General features: G+C 43.1%; 1 pseudogene across 1 annotated transcript in view; it reads left to right on the top strand.

Moving 5' to 3' along the window:
• LOC149840312 (pentatricopeptide repeat-containing protein At3g26782, mitochondrial pseudogene) overlaps window positions 1–9538 on the top strand; it is a 39805-nt pseudogene extending 30267 nt beyond the window's left edge. The window contains exon 2 of the transcript XR_016431682.1: window positions 9498–9538. The product of XR_016431682.1 is annotated as a pentatricopeptide repeat-containing protein At3g26782, mitochondrial pseudogene (transcript). The remainder of the gene's footprint in view (window positions 1–9497) is intronic.
• Window positions 9539–9774: the final 236 nt, after the last annotated feature.

The following is a 9774-nucleotide window of genomic DNA, read 5'->3' on the forward strand; positions in this document are numbered from 1 at the left end:
GTATTCCTCTCTCGATCTTTCAATCTATTGTTGCTTAGTTATTCTTAAAAAAAATCGATATTTAGATCATCACCATCATTATCTTCCTATACATGTGATGCCAATTAAAACTGCATTTTTTTTTATTAACCACAACAATATTTAGGTGGATTTTTCGCATAGGTGCATTCTTGAATTATGTGGAAAATTTAAGTGCCAATCCGAAAATGAAGATTCCTTATTGAAAAAAAAAATTATTTTTGTGTCATGGAGGGAACAGGTCGGACCGCTTGGTCCAGCCCCAGGAAAGCGAGGGAGGGTGGATAGCGGCCCGGGCGAGCTCACCCGGCACCCATTGGTTGCGACGAGCCCTCACGTTTGGTGTCAACGGATGGGTTCGCTTTCTCGACCCCGTATCTTTCGTCCACATGTGAGCTATCCATAGGCCCTTCGTCCTTTCTCTCTCTCTCTCTCTCTTCTGTAGAAAGTGCAATCGATTCGTTCTCATTTCCATGCTCCCAGAGGGTGGTGTATGTTCACCCCCGATGATTCACTGAATCCCACGTCTGTGTTCGGGGGTCCCAAAAAGCACCACGTATATAAGCACATGAGGCTCGTATTCCTGTGTATGTTGACATCACTCAGCATTGGAGTCTAGTTCAGTTGCAAAGACTTAAGTACCCTTTCTTGCTATTCTTGCCATAAAATGACGGTTTGAGAAAATGACAAAAATGTCCTTCATTCAAAAAAGAAAAACAAACGGTTCAAAAAAAGAACAAACATGTCCTTCATCCATAAAGTCGAGGATGATGTTGACTCTTCAAAGTCTACATAGCGAAACGAACCTTAGCCGACGATCCGATGGTGAGCCGACAATCCGATGGTGAGCCGACAATCCGATGGTCATCCGGTGAAATGAATCTGAGCCATCAAAAATGTCTGTTTGAACTTTTCATCATCATCTTCTTCTTCTTCCTTCTCCGTAAAACACTGTAAAACCATCTCGCTTTCTCTTTTTAGAGAAGAAATCAAGGGAGGCAAAGAGTTCTCCCTAGAGAAGGCCATGAACATCAACCCTCTCACTCACTCTCCCTTCTCTTTCTACTTTTGTGCGCATCCAGTAGACGTTTCTACATTGCTTCATCAAACACTGACTGACCTGCACACTGACTGTAGCATTGTTCAACTTGATTGGTTGTGGAGCCTAATTCAGAGTTTTTGCCCTTATAGGAGGGGGTTTGGGGGCTCCTCCCAACGTGGGTAGTATCGTTCAACTTGATTCGTTGTGGAGCCTGATTTATAGTTTTTGCCCTTACAGAAGGGGGGTCCGGGGGCTCCCCCCGGTGCGGGTCCCACTGCGCGGTCAGCGAGCGGGGGTCCAGGGGGTGCCGCCGCTGGCAGGGGGGGCTCGTGGGGCAGCGCCCCCCGGACCAAATTTTTTTGGGGCCTTGTATAATTTTTTTATTTTCTTTTCCTCTTTTAACTATCGAAAAAGAGCAATAAAGCGTTTTGTTTAATCGTGGAGCTCATGTTTCCTTCGGTTGTTTCTTGCTCGAGGTTTTTGTAACACCCTTTCCCATAATTTTTCTATTTTTCTTTTTCTGTTTCTTTCCCATGTTTTTTTAATGACTCCCCTATAGTGATTTTTAGTGTTGTCAGGTTTTCAACAAGCCCCACAACGATTTATAGTGTTGTCCGATCTTCCAACAATGATTTGCAGTATTGTTGGGCCTTCCTATAGCGATTTATAGTGTTTTCGGGTCTCCAACGAGCACCACAACGATTTATAGTGGTATTTGGCCTTCCAACAATGATTTGTAGTGTCTTCTGTAAATCACTATAGCAATTTATAGTATTTTTGGGTCTCCAACGAACCCCACAATGATTTATAGTGTTGTTGGATCTCACTATAGCGATTTGTAGTGTCTTCTGCAAATCACTATAGCGATTTGTAGTGTTATTCAGTAAGCAAATCGCTGTAAATCGCTACCCGAATTAGGACCAACTTGTCAGGGTCATATCTCCCTAACCAAAGATCATATTCCAAATCCGTAAAAAGTGGTGTCTTTGTTATTGTGTCTAGTTTATTATTATAAATTTTCAATGATTTCTATTGTTATTTCATTCTTCATTTTAACTAAAAACCAGACCCCTATTATTCTGTGTTATTTGAGTTGCACAACATCATTCGCTGAAAATAGGGGTTCAGTTTTTAGTTAAAATGGGGAATCAAATGACAATAGAAATTGCTGAAAATTTATAGGAATAAACTAGACACAGTAACGAAGACACCACTTTTTACGAATTTGGAATGACCTCTGGTTAAGGAGATATGACCCTGACAAGTTGGTCCTAATTCGGGTAGCGATTTACAGTGATTTGCTTACTGAATAACACTACAAATCGCTATAGTGATTTGCAGAAGACACTACAAATCACTATAGTGAGATTCAACAATACTATAAATCGTTGTGGGGCTCGTTGGACACCCAAAAACAGTATAAATCGCTATAGTCATTTATGGAAGACACTACAAATCGTTGTTAGAAGGCCGAATAACACTATAAATCGTTGTGGAGCTCGTTGGAGACCCCAAAACACTATAAATTATTGTAGGAAGGCTCGACAATACTACAAATCGTTGTTGGAAGACCGAACAATACTATAAATCGTTGTGGGGCTCGTTGGAGACCCGACAACACCAAAAATCAATATGGGGGAGTCATTGAAAAAAACATGGAAAAGAAACAGAAAAAGAAAAATAGAAAAATCGTGGGAAGGGGTGTTACAAAAACCTCGAGCAAGAAACAACCGAAAGAAACATGAGCCCCACGATTAAACAAAATGCTCTATTGCTCTTTTTCAATAGTTAAAAGAGGGAAAGAAAATAAAAAAATTATACAAGGCCTCAAAAAATTTTGGTCTGGGGGGCGCTGCCCCACGAGCCCCCTCGCCAGGGGCGGCCCCCCTGGACCCCCGCCCGCTGACCGCACAGCGGGACCCGTGCCGGGGGGAGCCCTCGGACCCCCCTCCTGTAAGGGCAAAAACTCTAAATCAGGCTCCACAACGAATCAAGTTGACCGATGCTACCTACGCTGGGAGGAGCCCCCAAACCCCCTTCCTATAAGGGCAAAAGCTCTGAATCAGGCTCCACAACCAATCAAGTTGAATGATGCTATCCACGCTGGGAGGAGCCCCCAAACTCTCCTCCTATAAGGGCAAAAACTCTGAATCAAGCTCCACAACTCATCAAGTTGAATGATGCTACCCACGCTGGGAGGAGCCCTCAGACCCCCCTTCTGTAAGGGTAAAAACTCTGAATCAAGCTCCACAACTCTTCAAGTTGAATGATGCTACTCACGTTGGGAGGAGCCCTCAGACCCCTCTCCTGTAAGGGTAAAAACTCTGAATCAAGATCCATAACTCATTTAGTTGAATGATGCTACCCACGCTGGGAGGAGCCCCCAAACCCTCCTCCTGTAAGGGTAAAAACTCTGAATCAAGTTCCACAATAGTCAATGTGCAGGTCAGTCGGTGCTTGATGGAGCAATGTAGGATCTTTTGTTGGATGTGCATAGAAGCCGAAAGAGAAGGGAGAGAGAGAGTGAGAGGGTTGATGTTCATGGCCTCCTCTAGGAGAGATTTCTTTCTCTGATAATCCTGCAGTGCAAAGACTGGGTCTTAAATAATCTTCTTCGGGGCACTTAAGTCTTTACAATCACTCCTTTTCTAGAATCGTTATTTTTTTTTTGGCACCAATGGAGGAGAGGGTACTTAAGTTTTTGCAATCGCATCAAACTCCAATGCTAATTAATGCTGACAAACATGGGGATACAAGATGCACAGGCTTAAATACATGGTGCTTTTTGGGACCCCCGAGCATGAGATGCCCTGTTCGGGGGGGGGGGGGCATATAACCTACTTCGTCATGCTTTTGTGCCTCTGATAGCATTTTCTGGGGGCCATTCTGCCACATCATCCGTGTTTAGTTGCAAAATCCAATCTCCTGAGCATAGATAATATGGGCACTCTGCTCATATATATAAGTACGTAGATCCATCTCATCTCTGCGACAATGATATGTGATTGGGAACTCAACAGTCCAAAGAGCGAGATACATGGAATAAAAAGGAATCAGATTCTGCTGATCTTTGTGGCTTAGGCCTTGATCCATGCAAGCTACACTTTTCTGGTCCACACCTTGATCCATATTGATAAAATCCTGGTCTATATCATGATTGATATCTCAATAGTACCGAGAAAAAGAAGGTAAAAAAAAAACATAAAGATGAGCATTAGCCATAGACCCAATATGTCAATAGTTCCACAAGCCATCCAAAGAATGAAAGATGGAACAAAAGGCTTCCTGAGTTAAAGATCCATATTGGAGCGTGTAAAGTGGGCTATCATCTACGATATATGAGTGTGGTCTTCATGTTATCATCACTCTATATAGTCGTTGCTTCCATTCAGTATAGTGTGGAGAAGATGGAAGGGTGAATCAGTGATAGCCACCCTTTGTGTCATGGTTCATGAGATCTTACAATGAAGTATCGTGGCATTGCGTTGTCTTTTTTTCAATTTCAACGATATAGTAGGACAATTTGGATGTCATGATTTAGACCCCCATTAATTAAGGGCAATCATATTTTCGCGGGCTGAGCTTTCAGAATAGGGGCATGTGCAGTGCAGAGCTCTACTGAGTAGAAATTGCATCGAGTGTAAGAACACACAGTGTGTGTTGGCTTGATCGGTGACGTACGGTGTAAGGTCCGCGATATTTTTAAGATAATATAATACGATGTGCTTCAGTGAATGGAAATTTCTTTTATGATTTCGAGAACTTTTCATAATTATATCTGTATGGATAAACGAGGTCTGAAATCGCGAAAGTGAGATGAACACAACAATCGAATGCGATCTGTAATGAATTAACTTCTAAAAATTCTAAGGTAAATTCACAATATGTATATTTAGTTTATCCCCGAATTTGGGATCCAAAAGATAAAAAAACTTTGTTATTTCATGTGAATTACTGAAAACATGTATTGATAGAACGTGAGTCATAACGAGAGCAAATTTTGCAAGAGATGAAATTTTCTTGAGATATGCTTCGAAAAATCTAATTATAATTGAGAATTTAAGAATGAAAATATGTGGTGATATTTTATTTTATTTTATTTCATTTAAAGAATTAATAAAGAATTATATATATTTTTAATGGTTTTCATTTTTAAGCGAGGTTTGACTAAGGGGCGACCCAAGCCCAGGGGTGACCCTCTAGTGAGACGGTTGTGGCCATGAGGACTAGCTGGTCAAGGGGTTGACCAGTCTGGGCAGTGGCATGGAGGTAAAACTCCAACTTCTTTTTGAATGCCGGCCATGGGTTGGCCAAGTGGGCGGCAACCCATGGCATTTTTGTAAAGCTTCAAGTGACGCTTAAATGGCGTGTTTTCACTAGCCATAATGGGCGGCAGCCTTGGGGCTCCCCATGTAATAATTTGACAACTTTAATGGCAAATTGATAGCCTCTTGAATGGCGTTTTTGAAAACTCTTTAAGAAATTTTGAAAAGGAGGTGTATGGTGGAGTGGGCGGCTATGGGGGGAGGGGGGGGGCGTGAATCACCCACAGCCACTCATCTCCTGCAGATTTAATCCCAGTCCTTGGTTCATTAAGCAATAAAGTATAAAAAATTTAATGAAAGGAGAGAGAGAGCACTCTTGGAGTTGGCGAGTTTGGAGCATCTCTCTCTCTCTCTCTCTCTCTCTCTCTCTCTCTCTCTCTCTCTCTCTCTCTCTCTCTCTCTTACTCTCTCATTCCCATTCTCATTCCTTCCCCTCTAGCCGTGTGGTGTGTGTTAGCCACCACTTGTATGAAGCCCTTGCAACCGAGCCTCACCTTCAACCGAATCATGGTGAAGCTTCAACACCCTACTTTTGTTTTCTCTTGGAAAATCGGTACATAGTGTGATCATGAAACCGTGAAGCCTTTTTGTATACGTGCATGCATGGTTTCTCAGTGGATTTAGTAGTACATTCATTTTCTTTCTTTGTATTGAGCATTTCCTCTATTTTCAATCCATGAGAAGGAAGAGGATGCTCCAAACAAACGGATGGTCGTTTTGCCCATTGTTTCTCGTTTTGCTTATTGATCTCGGATTATCAATTTTTTTTTTGCATTCCATTTTGTTCTGCTTGTGGTTCGAAAATCTTTTTCTTTCTCTTCGTTTGCACTCAGTTTATGCACTTGCATTTCTTGAAAATTGTTAGATTTCGCACAGCTTCACGTTTCGTTATATTGTGCTCTTGTGCTTGCATGAAATCGTCCAAATCCCCCTCTCCTTTTCTGTTTTTTTCTTTCTTCTTCTTCCTTCGGTTTTGGTTTTTTTTTTTTGTGATTGTTGTTGCACGGTTCGGTTGGACTATCCTCTGCTAGGACAAACCCAACTAGGTGCACCCTGAGCTGAGTAGGGCTTGGCCAGGTGCACCCAGCCCCTGGGTCTTCCCTCTTGGCACACAGCAGGCCACCGAGTACCGAAGGCACCCGGGTAGCCTAGTCGGCCTGGGAGCCTGGACCGAGCTCCCATCCTTCGACGAAGTCTGGTCTGAGCCCATAGGCCCAGACCAGTAAGTTGGTCAGACCGAACGGTCTGGTCCAGAGGACCAGACCCGCGGCCCAACTCTTCTCATTTTCACCTTGGCGCCATAGTGGCCGTCGGGTGCTAGTTGCACTCGGGTAGCCCCGACTCTGGGCTACTGAACCTCGACATGTGTGTCTGGTCTGAACCGTGGGTTTAGACCAAAACTTTTTCAGACCTAAAGGTCTAGTCTAGAGGACCAGACCAGTGGCCTCTTTTCTTTTTTTTTCGGCAGCTATGCCTTGGCGCTATATTAGCCGTTTGGTGCTAGTTGCACCCGGGTAGCCTGCGGGCCTGAACTCTTTGCTCTGGGCCTACTGATACATGGCAGCCCTAGCCTGAACCCCTAGGTTCAGACCAGAGAAGGTCCTAGACTACGGTCTGGTCTAGAGGACCAGACCCTCTTTTTTCCCGTGGTTTGCCCCTTTTGCCCTTGTACGGGTGTGGACTTGGGTGTCGGGTGCTAATGCACTCGGGTGAGCTAATCGAGCCTGATGGGCCCTAGTGCGGACTGCACATCAAGTGCAGCGCTTGGACTGAACCCTTAGGTTCAGTCCAGTGCCTCTTGTGACCCCTCAGGTCGGGTCTTGTTTTGGTTGGAACACCCGAACTGCACCATTCCGGGAAGTTCCAATCCGCCCACTCTTGCAGCACCACCCCCTTGGTGGGATCTAAGCAAGATTGAGCTAGCGGAGTCTGGTCCCATCTGAACCAGACTAGGTTGAACTCTTGCTGCTCATTATATAAGTGCAGTTATCCCCTCATTGTCGCAAGCTCGCAGAGCGATCCATTAATATATATATATATATATATATGATGATGATAAAAGAAAGAATGTGAGTTAAACCGCGAACATATAGAAGTTGGAATGTGTGGGTCCGCCATCCAACAGACCCAGTTGGACACTTGGCACACTTTATGTCTTGAACAAATACATGCCCTGTGGTCCTACGGGTCCCATCTAGTGTTTGGACGCATCAGTACTTCATATCCCGTTTTTGACAATCGGGTAGCCAAAGGAGTGTTGAATTCAGAATTAAACCTTGTGTTTTTCTCCGTTGTATCATCTTGGCAACATTAATATGAGTTGTCGAGTGAGCTTTACGCTGCCCACACGTACATAAAGATTTTCTCTGTCTTAAGCTTCTGACAGTTATGCCTAAAAACATCGTATTAGCATATTTGGGTTCCGCAAGTGCGGTAACCAACCGTGGTAATGCTAATGTAATTCTCATAAGTATGGGAGTATCTTAATTTCAATCTCGACTTGTAAGTAGGTCAAATCACGAGTCTCCCATGAAAATGTTTTCCGTCTTGCTCGTATTAGGGCAGGATATTCAGTGAGTAGTATGCAGACTATTGGTAAATTCTTCATTGTACTTATGTTATATTTGCTTCATGGATCCCGCAAGTGCGACTATTCACTGTGAATATGATAATGTAATTCCCATATGAATGGGAATATTCTAGATTTCAACCTTAACACGTGAGTGTGTCGAGAATCATAGAATTGGTCCTACTAAGTGGAAATTGTCAAGGTATGACACTTAGAAATCCTGAGCTTGGAGAATTGCAATTTGGTTTGCGATATTTGTTATAACTTGATGTTCACATATTCTTGATATTGTTCTACTATTAGAGTTGCTTATTTCTCTGAAATGCGAACTGGTACACCCACTCGCACATTGTCACTTGCTAGAATAATTATGCATATGTAGCTTGCCTCTATTTTATTACTTGTGTGAATGACTTGAGGAAGTGTGACTTTAGTCTCGCACCTGCACGTAGCACAACTTGACACTAGTACTGCTTAGTACGTACCTCGAGAGGTACACCTTGGTCTTGTGCTTGAGGCATTGATGAGTGCATGAAGTGCACATTATACATGAGATGTAAAGAATGATGTAGACTTAAACACCATAGGGTATGAGCAATACACTGTTGTGGTTTTTAGACTCAGTTAAAGTCTTTGGGCGATGGCCCCTTGTTCGTGAGTGAGCTCACGTATGTCTATACCCTAGATATGAAAATAATAAAATGGTGTTATGATCGCTTTCACAGGCAATGTGTTCTTTGTTGGCCGCGTGAGGCTAAGCATGTGAATGGGCAGGCTAAGTCCTCATTTGCGTACCCCGCAGGGACCACAAGGCATAAATACCTCGAAAGGAGGTATGACTTGATAAATGAGCCTAAGAAAGATAAACCTGCCACACTCCATTCACAAAACGGTTCACCTTAGAGAGGGCGGATGGTACAACCCTGAGTGACTAGTCATTACTACGACACGTGTTTTGATAGGAGCTATAGCATTCTTTGACCTCCAGTCACTCAGAGTTAGGGAGATCAAGGTGATCTTTTAAGATACCCCACTACTGCAGTAGTATGGATTGCAATGCTTACCTATGCGAGGGTTTCTCTCAGTTGCATGCTACTCGCATGAGATTTACTCGATTTGTAGCATCCTCGGTTACCATATTTGAATTTGAATAACAGATGTCGGGTGCATGGCTCACAGAATGCGAGGTTCCTTCGCGTACCCAAAGGAGTAATCAGAAGAACTTAAATACTAACCAATTACATCTAACGTACCTTAATAGTTCCTTACTTGCTACTTCATTTACTGCTCTTGTTTTGTTCTACTTACTGTTCTTAGCTACTTGTAGTTGCTTAGTTCCCAGTTTTACTGTTGCTGCTTGTTGTACTTATACTTCTGTTGTTACGTAGACTCGTAGCACGTACACTTACCTGACACTTGCACATATACATGTCGTCACATGTTCCATGCTATATACATGCTTTTCCTTTGAGAAATAGCTATATAATGTTATTGATTCTTCACCACCTCGCAAGAGTGCTAACCCCATTTCATGGGGATGCAGGTAATGAATAGGTACAACAGCGATGCGATGGCACACGATGAAGGTTTGGGGACCCACACTTAGTTGCGGATCCTGAATCCTATTGGTTTGGGATTTTAAGGGGATGTTTTCCTTATTTTTTAGAGACTGTGAGGATTGATGTACTTTTGTCTCATTTTGTATTTAAACACTTTGGGTTATACATTTTGGACTTGATGGATATGTATCATTTACCTGTGGCCCGCTCAGACTTGCGGCCTTTTTCCCTTGTTTACCCCTCTCTTTAGGTGATTTCCGC

The sequence above is a fragment of the Nuphar pumila genome, chromosome 4 (assembly GCF_984573655.1).
Source record: "Nuphar pumila chromosome 4, dmNupPumi1.hap1.1, whole genome shotgun sequence".
Taxonomy (NCBI): domain Eukaryota; kingdom Viridiplantae; phylum Streptophyta; class Magnoliopsida; order Nymphaeales; family Nymphaeaceae; genus Nuphar; species Nuphar pumila.